Below are 19,669 nucleotides of genomic sequence, written 5' to 3' on the forward strand. Positions count from 1 at the left end.
TATACTAATAGTGAGGTCTGACTGCAATGTCTTTATTCTTTTTTTTTTTTTTTTTCTTGGGGACTCTCCTTCCTCCCGCCAGACTGACTTGCACCTTCGCGATAATTTCTCTTCCCCTCGTTTTTTTTTTTTCTTCTACTCTTCTCCCTGCTTCCAAACCCTGTGTCTGTGTGTTTCAATACTATCACAACCTCCGCTAAAAATAGATCTTTTTATAATACCCTTCCTCCTCTCTGACCCCATCCAACACCCCTTGTTAAGGTGAGTTGTGTCTTTTCATCACTTTTGTTCCTTGTGTGTTGTCTTTTTTTTTTTTTTTTCCCTCTTTTTTCTTTCCCCCTGCAGGGCAGGTTTTAGGGAGGAGGGGATGTGGAGGAGAGGATTGCATGGCAAGGCAGGCATGTTTGCAGAGCCTTTATTTTCCCTTCTGCAGCCTCAGCATCATTCCGGACTGCTCCCTTGTATCCCAGGGATGTAGCTGGCCGAGGAAAGTGGGGATCTAACCTTCCTTAGCACTGCATGCTTGGGAGCCACAGCAACAGCAGCAGGGAAAAAAAAGACCAAAACCAAAAACGCTTCTTTTCTCCTCTCCCGCCAACCCATTCCCTCCTCCTTTCTGTTTGTGGGTTTTTGTGCCTTTTCTGTGTGCGTGTGCCTGGTTTCCGTGCCGTTCCGTGCCATTCGCAGGGGACTTGCCCGGAGCTGCATGCGCGGCGGGCGCTGCGYGGGTGCCCGGCTGCCTCTGGCCTTGGCACGGCGGGATGGCGAGCGGCAAAGCCCCCGGGCGCGGCACAGCCTCCCCGAGGAGGCAGGGAGGCCGGGCAGGCTTGCGGGGAGGCTCCGCAGCTCCTGGTGGCCGGAGGCCAATGCCTCTGCTYCGGGAGGTCTCCCCGTAGCCGACCGCTGCCCGTGGCTCCGATGCTCGCCCAGCTCCCGGGCAGAGGAGGGAAAACTTTCGGGCTACCTATAATTGCTAGCGGGTCTCCCCCTCCCGCAGCGCCAGACTGTGCCGTTGAGCAGGGAAAACGGCACGGAGATTCGGAGTGCCCGGATCGCTCGGCGTTGTGGCTTGGTCCCCACTAACCACAGCGGGCAGGGAGCTTTGTCACTTTGCTYGGCCAGCTTTACTTTCCAGCCCCGAACTTGCTCTGGACCGTTTTTCTTCCCTCAGCTGTTRGGCTCACTGCTGGTATTGGCACCAGAAATGTGTTTCTGCGGTAAAACAGCCTGTTTTGAATCTGCTGGGGAATGATTTGCTATTCAGAGGCAATCAAGTAACCTGCCTGCTCCATGGATTTTTCCCCAGTCCTTTAGTGTGCTTTCAACTATGTRTTTTACCTATGTGTGTAACGGGGGGGTGGAATATAGATTTTAGCTGCATTTTAACAAGAAGTTATGGCTTAACTTGCAGGGTGCCATTTGCAAAGTGTCAGTTAGTATAAAGCAAAATAACAGCCCCCAGCGCTTTCTTAATGGATTTTTCAATTATCCAGTGTTCATTTCTCTTTTTTWAAAAAAGTGACTTTTATTAAAGAACTTGAAAGGAAAACTGGCTGCACAGTCATGTACAGTTTCAAATATTCAGAGCTCAAAAATGTCTGTCTGACCTATGGAGCTCGAATTTGTTTGGGAAGTCTAATGGCTCCAAAGTACCTGAAGCAGCACTCTGTACAGAGAGTTTGCTAACAGGTTGGATCTAAAAGTTTACAAAGGAACTAAAAGGGTGGCTCTTACCAGGGCCAGGAGGCCTTCGTACAACTGTGCGGATACAGGAACATTCGTGTTGCCTTTGCAGTTAACTGAGTTCAAAACCACCCTGTCTTTCCACGTGCTGCGTAGATGCCGTTCAGCAAAGACGAGCAGTCGCGGACGTAGCCTTACGCTCGCCAGAATCATTTCGTCATTCCTCTTGTTAGCCATAAATTAAAGTATTTTAYACAAGTTTGCCTTGGGATTTTTTTCTGCTGCGGTGGCTGCCTGGTGTGGTGAAAGCGGGACGGATGCTGCGAGTGAGCTGTGCCCTCCGTAGCGCTGATAGCCGCGAGGGGAGAAACGCTCGCTGTGCTGCGTGCGCGCTCGCGGGAGGGAGATGGGAGTGAAAAAAGAGGTGACAAGCAGCACAGTTGAAATAAACAGATAAGGTTGATATGCGTTAGCTTGTCAGTGGTTGTTCGGCTGAACCTCGGCTACTGGCTAAGCACATTTGCTTGGTAAAGCCCCATGATGTGATGCGATAAAAATTTCATGATCTGGTAGACTTTGCTGTGAAAATCAGCCGTGGTGCAGGAGACCTCTTGTTCTGCTGATGCAAAACCATGCGTCCTGGTTATAAATCGGGAAAGGCTGAAGTATCCACAACCTGGACCCAAGTCACTGGAAGTTATTTGTGCTCGGCACCTGTCAGAACTTGTTCCTTCAATATATCAGTGTACAGGATATTTCCAAAGGATACCATTGCCAGCAGCTCCGTAACGGCCCACTTGGTGCAGGCTGTCCACAAACAGCATCCTTGTAAGTAAGCGTGTGCTTTTTCAGCAGGAGTACTAGAAGGTGGCAGGAGATGGGCAACCTCAGTGCTGTTGGAGTTTTATGGAGGATTCTGGTGATATTGTGCAGTTGTTTGTGAAACATCTGCGTGTTCACTTAACAAATCTGTATCCTAAGTTGCTCGTGATAACTGATTAGCTGTTGACACCAGAGAAGGAGAAAAATACAGAGTGTGTTTGTGCCAAAAATGACAAATGCATGCTTTTATTGTAATAGCTGAGAGGTAGGACAGGCACGGGTAGGATAAGAAAACAATGAAGAACAGTTATTGTGGAGTTTGGTGGTTGCCTTTGGCATGAACAGCGGCGTGCCAGCGCCCAGGTTGTTCTGTCGGGGAGCAGCAAATGATGAAACCTGTCATGTTTCGAGGGTTGGATAAAACCTCTCTTTRTTCGCCTTAAAAGCTTTTCCTGCTGTTGAAACAAGGCCTATACAGCTGTGAGCCGCTTCAGCAAAGTAAGGGAAATAGAGTCCAGAAGTCACTCTGGCATTATAGAGCTTGTTGTTATAAAAATAAGATAGAGTTTCTCACTACTGTCAGTCAATTGAAACAATTTTCTTGTGTTCTTGTACTTCATTATTCTGCAACATCAGTCCAAAATACCTAGGAAGTATAAGAACAAGGAGTTTTTATTTTGCAGATGGGATATTTCCATAACTGAAGAGCACATATATTTTTTCTTGTCCTAAACTACCTAATCCATTAGTTTCAGCAGTCTCTTCTTGTGGGGGAAAAATGCTACTTTATTTAATTTGTTGAAGACACTATGTCAAAATTTCTTTAACTTTTAACAAGAGAAACAAGAATTCCTAGGATTTCCTGGAGGTTATGTACATCCATGTGGACTGTAATTATGATATATGTTAAAAAGTAGTAGTAGAGTCTTTCTGAGAGTAAATAAAGGAATCTTTCTCTGTAAACCCCACCACTTTGAATGCTAGCATGTCGTGTTTCAGCCTGAGCATACATTTGAAATTTTGAAATGTTTGGATGAATCAGGTTACTGTATGCAAAGCAGAGTGTTTATGTGCTGTTTTGTCTGATACCCAGTTTCATAAAAAATAGAGCTTTTCTTCTGCTGTACTTGCTTACACATAGGAGGAAATGAGTATTTTACTCCTGGGAAGCATGTGTAACTCTGTTCAGAGCTTGGTACTTCCCAGCTGGAAGTACCTACATTCCCAGGCCTATGGGTGAGTGGGGATGAATGGCAGTGGTGGTAAGTGCCCCAGCTTGTGAGGGAAGGGCCCAGAGGGACTCCTAGCACCCGTAGCAGGATCCCCAGCTACCTACCCAGGGCTGGAGAGGCTCTGCGCCTCACGGCTAAGCGGGAAGGTGCCTTCCTTGCTCCCAACGGAGGTGAAATTCCTCTCTCTCGCAGTTAGCATTCCCAGGGATCTCCGTGGCTTTGCCTCTTGTTACAGGAGAGGAGGAAGACTTAATTACAGTTTGGTAGCGCTAATGCAGAGCTCTGATGACAACTGCTTATAGGAAGCCAAAGGGAAAATAATTGCGGAGAGGAGTCTCCAGCTATAGAGCTTTGTCCTGTAGCTTCGCTGCCTCAAGTTTTCCTTATATTTGTCTCCAGCTATTGTATCCTACTTGCCTGAGTAGGCTGGAGGTTGCTTTGTGTGGAGAAAGTGTGTGCAGGGGAAGTGAGAAAGAAAATACGTGTTACCCTTTCAGAATAACAGAATGTAACAGCTCCTTCTGCTCTCCAGACCCCAACAAATTGCAGGAATAACTACAGCATCGTAGATAAAATGTTCAGAATTGGCTCGACATGAATATGAGATTTCATACTTCATGACAGCAGACACATTTTTCCCCATAATTCAAAGGGACTGCTCTTTTCAAAATGAATCTCTGCATTCATAGAGCCTCTGTCGCATTCCTTGTCCTGAGGGATCTGCTTGCAGCAGCCCAGTTAATTCCAGGATCAAGTTGGGTGGGGTCAGTTTCCTTCATTTGATTTTCTTCTGTAACTCCACACTTCCAACCAGGTAACTCTTCCAACAGTGCAGTGATAGCAGCAATAAAATTTAAGCTTTGATTAAAAGACAAAATTGTATAATGTGCTATTGATTTCTGTTAATGGACAGTGCTTTTAACAGGGTGTATGAATCCAGTCATTCTGACTAGAGATCTATTTGCCTTGCAACATCCACAATCTTCTCCCTGTACATCGCGTGTATTTAAAAACTAGGGATGAAGAAGGACTAATCTTCTCAAGTGGAAGATAAAATTCTTAATTTGTTCTTTCATTTGTTTGAGGGATGGATAGGACTCAGAATTACACCTTATTGAATTAATTTCTGTCCTTTAKTTTGCTTAAAATAGTTAAAGAAGGATTTATTATAAATTTTAGACTGTGTTTTTGTATGCTTTTCCAAGCATTTAATTTCTTAATGAAGTTTTAGAATAGGCCATTGAGGTATGATGACAACTCAGCGCTCTTAATGACTGGTTGTTAGCATACTTTCATTAATATAAATGACATACACAGTAACAAAGTCTTTTGCTAGCTCACTGGCACTCTGCATACAACGGTAGCTTTTACAAGGAATCATTTGGAGCTCCCATATTTTTACGATCTATACCAAAAGCATAAACATTTTAAATTAAAGTAGTTGGATTATTTCAGCTACTTCAGTAATCCATAGAGAGATACACCAATGTTCAGTGACAACACCATGAATGGGAGCGAGCGTTAACTAAGACGCATCTAAGGCCCTGAAGTGGGCTTAGAAAATCTCTTGGAGGAGGAAAAGAAAAGCCTGTCTGCCTAGAGAAGTCATCACAAGGCCACAATGTATTTCTAAGCTTGTGTGAACTTGAGAGATATTGCTGTACGTGACAAGATCTCAACTGTCTACTGGCAATGTAGGATMCTAATGAAAATGTATATAATATAACCCCAGCAGGGGCTATATTAGGAGCTGAAAGGGAGAACTTTGCAGCTGTAATACTTTTATTTAGATAAGAACGTGAATGGCCCATTCTGCTGTTGTAATAACACTGCACAAGAGTGTTTCATATTATTTGTGTACCTATTGAAAAGGTTTGTACCTTTTGAAAAGGTCTACGYGTTTCAGAATATAGTAATGTAAGGGAGTGGAAGAGACCTAAACTGGAAAAATAAGGAAATTCAGAGTAAAGATTTATCTTGCACTTATCTGTTAAAGAAGCATGATCAAAGTATGAGCTTGGGAGTCTTGTCACGGCTCTGGYAAACATATCCTTGCATTGTACTGAATGTAGGGTTTTCATACCTGTAACATGGAAGAGTATAATTAATTAAGGCTAAATTCCGCAATTCTTGCCCATGTGAAATAGCTCCTCTGACTTTAGTTGGTTTGCTTGTCTAAGTGAGAGACTCAGAAACATGCTTGTAAAATACTGACAACATGGSAAGTGTGAAGTATCATCGTTATTATTATCTCAGAGAAGCTTATCTCGTGTGAGATGGCTCGTGTTCCAGGCAGGCTGCATCACCAGACTAAAATTCTTTGGCACTATCACTTGATTTCTGCAACGCCTCACTGCTCAATTCTGTGGCAACGTGAAATAAGCTCCGAGTCTTTTGAAAAATCTCAAATCTAAATAAGGAGCATATTCAATATAGAAGCATTTAAAATATATTAATTACATATGGTAGTGCAAATTTAAGGTTTTATCCATATATTTCTGGGTGTTCATCTTTGTACAAGAAATTATTTTGTGTTTATTTGGCTGTTTACCTGATATAACCTGATTTTATAGAATCTCAAACTAGATAAATACTTTAAAGGCAGCACTTTAGATGTCAGGGATGTTATAGACATCAACTAACTATCCATCGCAGCAATCCCACTTTGGGTTTTGTAGTATGCGACAAAATACTAAGCAGCAGTAAAAGGAAGATGTAAAACCAGGATAGGAGAAGGCGCTTTCACTCATTTTATTTATTTTTAGTTATCTTTCAAGGATGATGTGGGATACAGACTAGGAAAGAAATGTAGGTTTGACTGGTCTTAAGGCACTGGGCTAATTTTAAGGCTTCTTACTCGTTTTGAGTGGGGACCACTGCTTGTATTAGCCTTTTGAGGAGGAGTGATTGGCAGAATTCCCCTGCCTGGCAATGTGAGAGAACCTGGGAAAGAGAGAATTTTGTGATTCTTTCAAGTCTGAAGGTAAAATCTGCAGTGCCATATGGATAAGATCAGATCACGCACTCGGCTTGGAGATCTTTCCAGGACACACTGCAAAGGCAAGCTCAAGGCCAAAATCATAAAAGCAACTTCTAAATTTGCCCCCTCGCTCAGATTTTGGTTTTGCCTGGTACCTGTGTGTGCAGCCTAGAAACGCAGAGTATAGGAGACAGAATCATTGGTAGTAAAGGAGCTGGATTCAAGGAAAGGGTTTGTTAAAAGGAGAAAATGTACATGCACAAGTGAAAATGCTAAAAGGTAAATGTGGGGGTGTGCTTGGAGAGAAGCTGGAAAAGGGAAAGGCTTTGCATCAGGCTAAAATTAATAAAATGTATTGAAATGTGAAAAGTAGAAAATACAAGGCAAACAGGAGATTTGGTTGGTTGGACTGAAAGATGGAGGTTGGACTGAAAGAGAGTCAGTTTAACTAATGGTGGAAGGCAAGAAAGATAGAAGCAGACAGGGAGGTGTACACTATAGATTTGAAGCGTAGCTCCAGGTCAAGTTGATCCAGGACATTATTTCTCATGAGCCACGACATGCAAGGAGGAAAATGATGGCCCAAACATTTAGGAGGCCAAAGCAAGCATCTGAAAGTCATAAAAAGCCATCAGCAGCGTTGCCTGCCTGTTGAACGGAGCATCCGCGCGCACGACGCTCAGCCTGGCGATATGGCCTCTCGACACCCGGTGCAGGCCCTTCCTCGGGACTGTGTCCATGGCGGAAGGGCTGCGGAGTGGCCAGGAACACCACAGGCGGCTGCGAGCTCCCCGWGACCCCCATGGAGCGCAGCAGGGCTGCTTCTGGGCCTCCCTTGGCCCAGCGCCTCGGAACAACCGCGGCCGCGCTCGGCCCGGCCGCCGGCGCCTCCCTGCTCCTCTCATGGCCTGCGTCTCCTTCGCGGCGCCCAGGGTGCCTCACGCTGACTTGCACTTTTGTTTTTCTAATCCAATATTTATGACGTCCAAACAAAACGTCTTTCCGCCTCTTTCTTTGCCTGGTAACTGCAGCTGCAACGTGCTCTGTCAACTTAACGGCATTTGTTAAGTTTACGCTTAAACACTAACGTATGCTCCAAGCTTGTCTTTGTACAAGAAGAATAGAGGAAGAAAAAGAAATTCAGGATAAAATGCCTACAGAGAGGAGGTGGCAGATCTTACAATATCTTATTTTAATAAATGAAATCTAAGGCTCTTAAATCTTACTGAAGGGATATATATATATATTTTAATACTAAGTGGGGAGATTAGATTACACCACAATGAATGCCATTCTTTGAAAGAAAGAGCTGAAAAAGAAGTTTTCTCAGCACTGGAAGAAATAAGATGCTGTAGATGATGCCATGCTTGTCTAGACTAGAATGGAGGATGCATTTTTAAAAATCTTAGCTAACTGGTTTAAATAAAAGAGAATTAAAAAAAAAAAAAMAAACCAAATGTGCTACTTGATGAACTTAGATTTTACTTTGATCTATGTTTTCCTGATGTCTTTTCATACCATTTTTTTTAATGCTTTTTCTGCCTTACCTTAAGCATTAAGAGAACTCCATACCCAGAAGATCGGACTGATTCTCCTGGGCTATCCAGTGCCGTCCCTTATTCTTGCAGCCAACATATCATATAATTCCTTTCATGTACTGATCAAACTCCTTACAACTATTTAGGGACTTTTTAGCTCCCATACCACAATTTGGAAGCTGTTAAAGAGTTCAGCTTTCATTTCTCCTTAAATATGTTCATGGCCTGTTCATATCACTTCATTCTTGATTGTTTTCTCTGTTAGTCACTGCCCTTTTCTGCGTAGTGTTTACCACCCCAAAGTACAGATCAAGCCTGTTCACTGTCATCCTGTGGTCAGCTAAAAAAGCCACGTCCTTGTGTGACAGGGAGCTCAGCAATGCTGAGGACTCCTAAATGCTATATGCTATATATCCTATATAATGCCATATCCTATATGCTGTAACGTTGCAGGCAGTGGGGTTACGATCGTGCTCCTCGCTCATGGGTACGTCTCTGATCTTGATCCGTTCTCCAGTTCTCACCCTCAAAGGGTGATTTGCAAAGCGCCTTACCCACATTTGTGTGGGGGAAATTTTTAGAGAAAAGGTTTTGTCTTCAGGTACATAGAGASCATTTTACAGGGTTTTTGCAGACTCATTTTTATTTGGCTTAGTTCTGTTTTCTTGCTATAAATAGCCCTACTGAGACAGAAGCAACCTTTGTTTATGGTTTGAACAAATTCTGTTTCTCTCTTGGCTTAAATTTTAATTGGTGAGTGTTGATATTTGAACATTTAGACGGGCCCAAGAATCTGAGCATTATGTTTATAATTAAGATGTAACCATCACGCTCCAAGCAAAATTATTTTCAAGTCAGATTATCCAATGGATATAATCAAGAATGTACTGGATCTTGTGTGAAATGACATATTTTGCTTTCTTTGAAAGGCCTGGTAATTGCAATCTCATATTGAGATTTTAGTTCTGAGCTCACTTTCTAACAATAAAATAACAAGAAAAAGGAATATGTATTTTGCTCCTTGACATAAAGTGTAAATAGAAGGCAGCAAATACAAACACTGGCCTTTTTACATTTCAAGAACTTAATTGAAACAGCTTTACTTTGAAAAGTGAAGGGCACTAATTCATCATATTCTTAGTTCTTTTTTTTTTTTCCTTTTTGTCCTTTCAGAGAACCAAGGAGCTAAGTCATGATATTGAAGCTTTTAAATTGATTGAAACTTTAAACTCATTGTCTCATGCATGAAATATCTTAATTAACATTCCACAAGAAAGGGTGAATGCATTAGATTAATATTAGAATAGAATAATTAGATTAATATGATTATCAGTGTCTTTATTGAGTTCGGGTACTCACAAACCATTTTATACATTACTGTGTTATGCATTTAGATGCATATTTAAATAAAGTATTTGTTGCATTTGTCATTRTAAAGAGGAAAAGCTATATTACTTGTCATTAATCTTCTGTGTCTTTGATGCCTCGATGGCTGAAAAGAGTTCTATTATTTATTAGTCAAAAATTGGTAGTTAAAACTCTGTAAAATCCCACAGCAGCTGGAACTCTAGCCCTATTAGCCATCCAGCATGAGGCACTTTCCGCTTTCTCTTTGGCCTGTCAACATATTAAAACTACATTTGCCTCACCATCAGTAAGACTTTATGCATGTTATTTGCATTGTACTAAGCTATCGGTAATGAGCTATCTGTATTCTAGGTGTAGACATCTTCTTCATGGAAGGGCTGCTTTTCCCAGCTCTAAGACTGACATAAACTCATCCTGGTAAATAACTTCACTCACGGGACTTGTCCCATTTAAGCTAATGGGGTTGCACAGCTTCTCATATGAGTGTTTGTAGGAGTATGTGCTGAGTCATATTTGTCCTGCGGATCTGGGCATGGAAGGGATTCAAGATTTGTGCAGGGAAATAAATTGTCAGCGTGCACATGCACAAAATTTGGGAGTTGGGAAGGAAGTAGCCAGGAGTCTTTTGCAGTAATTCTCTTCTGAACATCAGAGTGTTTTCACTGRCAGGAAAGAATGCAATGCACACAGAGCAGGGGTGTTGTGTATGTTTCTGATATTAATAAAATTACTACTGAACTTGTTAAGGTTAAATTAAGCTTGAATTAAGCACAGAAGAATTCTCACCTCCTTTAGAAAATGTTAAGGGCTCCGTAAGTTGGAGGGAGGGGAGGGAGGGGAGGAAGGAAAATGTTCAGAATATGTCTAGGGGAACAGAGATGAAACTAAGAAAGGCAAAATTAGAAGTTTCAACCTTTGGCACTACAAGGAGAGGATGAAAAGGAGGAAAGATATTCCAAGAATTACTTAATTCTAAATTGAGGAGCCAAGTTATGATAAAATTGGATGAGTAGTGGGAAATACCAGCTGTGGCCTGTAGTGGCACACCAAGCTCCTAAATGTGAAAGACTGATCAAAGCACTTTCGTATTGAAAAAGAGCTGGCATTTCCAGTTCATTTTAAACCTAACTTCTGCAATGTTATTACCAACTTATACCACCTATTCAACGGAGACAGTCCTGCTGAATGGAGTTTTGCATTTAATCAACAGTAGTAACCTGTGTTCCCAAATGTGAGAAACTAAGCTTGACAGGTCAGAGGAAGAGCTACTTGGTGTACTTTGTTGCAAGTAATTTTAGTTGTAGATTGATTACGTGCATGAGCAGAGGCAGAGAAGGGAGGAACACTTCAGGTTTGTTCAAGCAGCTGAAGCTGCAGAAAATGGTAGGCATTGGCTTTGCAGGAAGATCAAGAGATGAAAGAGGAAAGGTGACATTTTAAAGAAAGTGCTATAGCGAAGGTTCATCCTTGCTACATAACACTAGTGGAGAAATTTTAAGAGGGCTCCTGGAGCTCCTTTCTCCAGTATCTTCTCCTGGATTATGGGCCATGAATATGTTATTTATATACATATGTATGATCCTGGCAACACAGATATGTGTTTTTAATCATCACCTCGATGCCACACGATCCAATTAGGTGAGTAGCTCTCTAATACTTAAATAGAAACTATGAAAAATCTTTGAAGATGTCATGAGTTCTAATTCCTTCATCAGCCTACAGTGGCTCCAACTGTTTTTGAAATGGGAATCTCTTCAGTCACATAATCACCTCCTCCACACCAAGCCGAGCATACCTGCAGAATCACACAGCATTTACACGACGATAGTGTTTCTAACGAGTGCTTTGGCAGTGAGATGGGCTCCTCTTCAAACAGCCTGACTTCGGTTTGCTCCCAGTTGTTCACATTGTTCTGCTCCCGCTACATGTTTCAGGGGTTAGCTTTCCTTCACTTAGCCTGCCTAACATTTTGATTTAGATAAAATTCACCCACTGGCTTGCCTCCTTGGCAGGAATTCCTCCTCCTGATGGAAGTTGCTGAAGGACCTCCTGGGCATCTGCAGGCCGCTGGCTGGCTGGCATAAACTCCTTCTTTCGCAGAGTGTGAAGACAGCAGAGTTTCCACAACCAACAGCTTTCCTCCTAAGGACCATTGAGGAAGCAATGGGATCAGCTGTCTGAAAATTTAGGCCTCTTGAAAAATAATCTCACTCTTAACATCTTTTAATCCTTCGCTTGTGTCAATAATCAAGGGGATTATATGCCAAGGACCTCTCTAGAAATCCCCCTCACCTTCTGTCTTTGCGGTTATTAGATGTGGATAGTTTAAATCAGGGGGCACAAGTGCTCTGCTTTTTAGATTGGTTTTCTGAAAGTCTTACATGACTATGGTCTGTGTCAGTCTTCTTCTTTCCTTCCTCCTCTTTGTCTCCAGTATCTTTTCCATCTCATTGCCAGTATGAGCCACATTTGTCACAGGCCTCAGAAGATCATCTGGTCCCCAGAAGTTTTATCCAAATATGTGCCTGGACCTTAGGACTCTTAGCTGCTCCTTAACTGTTAAGAGTCCTAAGAGAAGGACTCCTACCTACTCCTTGAGGAACAGAATTGCTGATTGTCCTCAATGAGCAGCAGGACTTTGAGGTACTCCAAGCACAGGAAGATCTTCAGCCAGGGGCTGGCTTAGAAAACTGAGACACTTGGTATCAACATAATTTTGCAGGAAGCCAGGCTTATTCACTGTCCTTTCTGCAATATTTCTGTGCCATGGGGTCCCTATCCACAACTTTCATGGCTACGTTGGGTATTTGGGGATGCTTGGCACCTTGCGTACTTCTCTTCTGCTGTTACATTTGCTAGTACTGTGTTAGTTTGCACTGTTGTTACAGTCTGCTGGATTTTGAATAGTCCTGTATTTCTCTAAAAAGTTTATTTAAAAATGCTTCCTTTATGAGGGTTTTATTGTGAGATTTTAAATGGGCTAGGTCTGAAGGAAAGGCAATGTTCTTTGCAGAACTGTTTTGAGGGTGTCTTTTGACACATGAAACTTTCATTATACTTTAATTATTGATAGGAAGCATTTTCTTACCAGCATAGCACTTACAGTGAAATCACTTTCCAGGAGAAATTACTGCAAGCAATTTTTGGATGAGTTTCAGTTCTGCAAATTGCCTTTTTTTTTTCCCTTTGTTTTTCTTAGTACCCCATAAATTAAAGCACAAATGATAAGCAAGATSGTTATGCTGTCATGAATCACTCAAGCCCTAATGGCCTAATGCACTAAGCCTTAATTAGTAATATTGTATTTTTAAAAAGACAATATTGTGAGTGAAATCCGAACATGCGCTGGTCTTTATATCTGGTCTTCCCAGAAGACTTCAAATGGATTCCTTTTCTTGGTATGTTTTTAAATAATTGATATGGCCACTTCAAGCCCTTCATAGACAAGCGAATTATTGGCTGCCAGTGACAAAATTTGGTTTGGGCATAATAACTTCACAGAGACGTGGCACTGCATACATCTGCTGCTCTAATTAGAAAGTTTGCCTAGGGTGCTTGTAGCAGAAAGAGTGTGAAAAAATAGTGCTGCACAATCTGTTGTAACAGAATGGTTCTTGCAAAATGCCCTTTCTGCAGGGCTCCCATTTACCCCTTCCCTTTCTGCAGGAGCGCTCACGTGACACCTCCGTGAGTTTTACAGGATAGGGATGCACTGGTCGGGCTGCCTGGAGCGCCTCCTCGGAGCACCCCTGCTWTATCCCATGCTCAGGGGCTGGCAGCACGTTGATCTGGGGTGCCATAGAGCAGCACTGCCCTAGTCTACAGAAGGCCACCTCCTCGCAGGCCCTTCAGCCCCTCCAGCAACCCAGAAACAGCAATTGTGGCTCCCTGGGGCTGCATCCCTTCACTCCAGCCAGACCTCTTCCACAGCAGCAGTAAATCAGGAGTAACAGCACAGAAGTAGTCTGGGTAGTCCGGTGATAGTTCTGCTGTGGGAACCTCTTAAGCTGGGGCCAAGAGCAGTTGCAGTAAGGCTAAAATTATGGGCATTTCTTCTAAAATGGGAGAGCATAGCCTTTGAAAAACAGGCCTTTTTCTATTGTAGCTTTAAGTCATCCACTTGAACAGGAATTTGGCTGCAGTTAAAATAAATAGCTGTGGTTATGAGTGGAATTAATCAGAAAATGTCCCCGTAAGAGTGGGTTTGGCTCGCTTGCTGATTTTAAATTGCCAGTTGACTGCCTATTTCCTGAGAAAGGATCAGTTTCAGCAAATACCTGCTTTTAACACACAGCAACAGTTTGTTGTCATGGAACTCTAATTCATTATAGCTTTCTGGAGAAACGGTGTAGGCTTGGTAGGGCGGAAAGCACAGACAGCTGGGTCTTGCTGTCCTTAAACCTGACTTAGGATAATACATAATCCTCGTGTGTGGCATTTTAAAGCCCCTGAAAATAAATCAAAATGGAATCTGAAAGGAATTATCCTTAAAATATTTATGCCTCAGAGAAAATTAAGTGGGTCAATGCTCAGCCAGACCCCCAGAAATTCCCTTTTACCRCCCAATTGGAACATGTCAGAGAGTACATAAATGTTGTAAAGACTGCAGGTGCTGTGGAAGATGCAACTTCATTTTGTGTRTCAAATTATGTGCTCCTGCTATGTATGGTACGGCACTACAGTGAAGGGGCAAAGCAGCTCTTCAGATGCACTAATGAAATGTTTATAGAAGCAAAATCAGATACAGAAATAGGATAAATGAAGTTAAATGATGTGAAGGAGTACTTCTGAATCTCTCTCTCTCAAAAGCTACACACTCCCATTTTAGGTTAAATGCTCTTAATTTTAGTCCTACTACAGTTGCTTTCGGCCCCAACTTAACAGGTTCCTTATCCTTATCTTTACAAAGAGTCGGAAAAGGTAGAAGAGGGTGATCCTGGGGGTTGGATTTGAAGTTCTTTCTTTTGCAGTTTTAGGTCTTAGTTAATATAAGTGCGTAAGTAGTTTGACATTAATTCTGTGGTGAGTGAAGCTATTCAATACCTATCCTCTTTGAAGGATACATGGTGATACTGGAATGGCAGCTAGAAAACTAATAAACTTGTGAATAAATAGCATAACAGCCGTCTCTTGTTTGCATAAAATTTCAGAAATTTCCTTMAGAGTGAAAATGCAGCTTTGTGCTAGGATGTTTGGGAAAACAGAAGAATAAGAGAAGAAACTGCAAATTGTTGTCATTTATTTGTTCCTTCAGCAGCAAACATCAAAAACTCAACTAAATCTGATTACAACGATGGGAGACTTTAGATCACCTGGTGTTGAAGCTAATTTTCCCTGTAAGGCATAGATAAAGTGTTCTAATTATGTGTATTGAGGATTTTTTGTGTTTAATGTCCACTAAACAGAAATTTATGGTTCCAGCAAGGGTCTCATACGGAAGATCTCATATAAAACCCCCTTCTCATCCTTCTAAATGATTCTGCTTCTCAGGAATTTCTTTAAGTCATCAGCTTTTATGCAGCAATGTATGTTCATTTGTGGACTATTTTTTTGACATATATGTTATTCACACTCTTACTGGTGTTCCAGTTGCACCAATGATTTCACTGTCCAAAAGAACATTAGAAAGAATTAACATTACTTTGAACTGGTAATCTACAAGCTTATTCATATTGGTCATACACCAAGAGTTTTTTCTAAATGTSTCCTGACACACAAGTGAAACTGGATTAATTACAGAGTGATATTCCATCTTCAATAAACTCTATTGGTTGCATTTTGTAATTTCATACTGATTTTCCTATTGCCTAGTCAGCACAGAAGTACATTCGCACAAGCAATTTCCTCCCTCTCCTTCTCAAGTTCCTGGACAATGGCATGAGACCAAAGGGACAACAGGATCCAGTTTTCCTTATGTTCAAGGAGAATATGTCCAGAATGGCTTTTTTGCTTTTTTTTTCTTTTTTTCTGTTTTTTTTTTTTTCTGTCCAGGAAGGCTATTTGTTCCTCCCCTCATTTCAAAAATCATCACTCTTCAAGAAACAATTGACATAAAAGAATTTTCCTGATAGCCAAAAAAAGTGAAAATGTGTTTAAATCATAAAAATGTGCTCAGCTGGAGTTATTTCTTTATTTCTTTAGTTCTTTACACAGTCTAAAGTCCAGGAGTCCTCTCCTTTCCTATGAACAAGCAGTATCCCCTCCCATAAATCTCATCCCTTTTTGAGTGGATCCTGGGAATCTTATGGCCAGCATGCACTATGGGAGATGTAGTCAAGCCAGCAGAAAGGGCAGACACTATATTCATTTAAAAACATGCAAGAGGCACTGTTACTTGCAGGTACAAGTATTTTTGAGGAAGTAGGGTAAAAAGGGCAGATGGACATACACAGGGAGTATAATCATAAAAGAATTCTTCTGTAAAAATAAATGGATATTGCTTATGGAAATGCCCTTTTCCCAGGCTCTTTCTTGGGAGGTTTATTATGAAGAGGAATAATATAGGCCAGTATTTGGTAATTGTTCAGTTATAACTGAGATTTATTCAACCTGCTGTTTGCTCAGAGATTTCATAAAAATTCAAGCTTCAGAAAGGCACATGTGTGTACAGGCAGTGATGCTTTTTATTTATTTCTGTAAAGGAATACTGCATGGAAATATTCTGTGTAGAAATTCAGGGGTTTTGATTTCCTAGTTCAAACCCCAAGGTAGTCAATTTTTCTGTGGTTTTGATTTTCGTTGCAGAATCTCTCATAGACAGATTTACTAGGATTTTGTTATGACTCATGGTAGTCTGCTAGTGTCATATGTTTCTGCCTAATCTCATCCGTAAACTTTAAAAGTAACATTGGCTTTCCTTTTTACTGAAATTTAAACCACTGGGATAACATATGTAGCATTACTATGATGTTGTCATTCAGCATAATTTAGTTTAGCTGGCATACTTGCTTCAGAGTGTACCCTAATAGCTAACAGGCACAAGCTTCTGTGTGGGTAAATTCAGTGCTGAAACCCTCTGATTTGTTTCCCCATTTTGAACGTTTTAACATATTTCATCACAAGGTCTGCTTGCTGCACAGAAATATTTTAAATGGCGCAGTTAGAGCAAGTTCAAAAGAGGATCTTTCTGACATGCATTCTTCAAAGCATGACTACATTTCTCTGCCACAAAAATGTATCTTACCTTTCCCCCTTCCTACTGTGAATTGTGACAAAGCTGTCATTTTTTTGAACAGAAGCTGTTTATAAAAAGGACCTATATTCTGCTGCTCAGCATATGAGAAATCCTTTAGTTTTCAGTTTCAGTGTATAAATATTGATTTTGTATCTCACTGGCTTTGTTAGTTAATTTAGAGGTGACAGCGATTTTGTTGAGTAAATGGTTTTAAGGAAATAAAACTCTATACTTTGCTGAGAGTTGTATGCTTGTTTTTATAAAGGAGCCATTTAATCCTAAACCACGATCGACAGTCTGGAATATTCTGGCATTAGATGTGAGATGCTTTGTTCCTTAAGAATGCCAGCTTAAAGAATAACCACAAGCAACTGCTCATGATCAAGTTACTTGTAATTTGAAYACAGATTCAAATTACAGTCATCAAAGCACTTGATTCTACTGTTAGATATGTATAGCTATTCTTCATGTGTCTCCTATAGTGATTTACTCAAACAGTTCTTTTGATTTAATTGCAGATTAAACACAGGTATTATGTGCTCATTAAGAAGTGCTGGATTTTGTAGGGCCCACTTGGCTTCAGATTTCTGTATTCAGAATATCAGGAAGAGGAATAGAGCATAAGGTGGAAGTTGAAAGGGTCCCAGGCTTGGATCCAATGAAAGTGGCTTTTATTACAAGGCCTTAGAATGAGTTATCYGTGGAGTTTCTGCTCTCTGAATCAAGCTCAGACTGTGGGATTTGATTCCTAGAATCCAAATTTATGACTTAGTGATCAACCCTTGTTCCCATTCTTTTGAACTTGACTTTAGAACTGAAGTTAGTTGCAAAACACTTCTGTAAGAAGAATGAGAACAGCCTCAGGCTTGCAAAGATTAGAGACAGCGAATGCTTGACAATGTGAAAAATCAGTCTCTCTGGTGCGTATTTCAGCACTTCTCCAGAAGCTCAGATTCGCAGGCTGCTGAGCATTGCTCTGCCTACATCAATTCCTCCTGAAACCAGTGGACCAAACCCTCAGCTTCATAAATCAGGGAAACTGCTACTGTCCCAAATATATGCTTGATTAGATCTGGAAAAAAAAAAATCAAGTCAAAMCTGGAGGGAGTTTGAATTTGCAGGTCTGCAAATTTTAAGTATGCAGTTCTATCCAATGCTACTTGGCATTAGGAATTGTTTCTGAACAACCGACTTCCTTGGTTCACAGGGTAGGAGGTTCATSTTCTTAATTTTGGGAGTGTATCTTTTTTTTTTCCTTTTTCTTTTAAACATTGTGTAGCACAGTTCTCCTTAAGCCACAATTCTTAATAAAAGTGTGGAAAATGATATCTGATTTACCAGAAGTTCTTCTCTTCTTTCAAGGAGGTTGGGAAGAGAGACAATGAGATAAAGGTTGACACCCACCCTGTGTATACTTTCATTTTGTCTGGCACCAGTTCCTACAGGTCCTAATCCTCATGAAGGATACTAGCACATTTTAGTTATGGATGATTCTTGTGGGTTCATGCTACAGCTGCATGAAGTCTTGGGCTCTAGAAGAAGCACTAAACACATCAAGAAAATCATCATCTACATTGCACTGTGTTTTCCTAAAAAGGCTTTAGAAAGAAACTGGGAAACAGCAAACACAGTAATTCACATAACCTCGTAATATTTTATGCTTTTGTCAGGAATATTACAAATTTGACAAAGGCAGAAAAGAGCAATGGAAGATGGGCAAGAGAAACAAATATTCATGTATCTGCATTAGTCCTTCTCCTACCACTTTCAGGAATGTTACACGGTCCTCCAAGCCAAGCGGTTTGTCTGTCCTACCCTGATGCMCTGGAAGCTTTTCCACAGAGTTCTCAGCCACCTCAACAGCACTGCTTACACAGAGAATGCAGATTCATGGTTTGYTGTGTGAAGGCTTTTTTTGGGTTAATGAATCCCAGTTTTTCAGATTTGCAAGGCAGAATCCAAGAGACCCTGCTCAGGAAGTCCTAGGAATGCAAGAAATCTAGGTTGGCAACCTACACTAATTGGCAATCCAAACTTGTGTTTAAATAATGTAGTCTTAGTTACATAAATATTGGAGCTAGGAGCCTCCATTTCTGTTTGCATTATTTCTGGCAATTAATCTTYCAAGAAGCCAAGGGGTTTATAGTGAGAAGTGCTGCTAGCTAGGACAACCCTATTGTCATGTCTTTTTTATTACAAATACTTGAAAAAAGCATCACAGTTAAAGACTACATCCACTATTTATTTAACTTTTTAATTGTCTTTTATTCTCGGCACAATTGCTAGCAAGAAAACTGTCTCCTCATATATTATTTGTGATAACTTTCTATTTTTGAATGAAGGAGCTGTGTAAAAATGTTTTGAATAATGACCTTTGGGTACAGCAGCACTACACAAATCTTACTGTCAATAGAGCTAGTAGCAAGAAAAACAACTGAGGGAACACATTAATACTCCAAAGCACATACTGTTAGTTCCGCAACAAAATACTTATTGAACTGACAAACACTGGGCAAGATTTGCCCTGCTGTGGTATGAGTGAGTGTGGTTTCTCATTCCCACTTCAGAATAGTATTTACCATTAAATGTCTAATCAAAAATATGTAAATAAAGTTGACTTACTGATAAAGATTAGCTCAAATCTTTGCACTTAAGCACTTATGATTTTCCTTTCCCTGGAGTGTTTACTTTATGTTGCTCAGCATCCATTTTCTGCTTTATATGGTGTTCAGCATCTGCAAGAATCAGAGAAAGAAAACACTTAGAAAAAAAAGAGTGCTTTACTCACTTTCTAAAAACAAAACTGTAATTCTAAATGTAAAAAAAGTTAATAAAATAAAATAAACCCAACCAAACAAACCAAACTGAAAAC

The sequence above is a fragment of the Nothoprocta perdicaria genome, unplaced genomic scaffold (assembly GCF_003342845.1).
Source record: "Nothoprocta perdicaria isolate Ctin4 unplaced genomic scaffold, notPer1 scaffold_235, whole genome shotgun sequence".
NCBI lineage: Eukaryota > Metazoa > Chordata > Aves > Tinamiformes > Tinamidae > Nothoprocta > Nothoprocta perdicaria.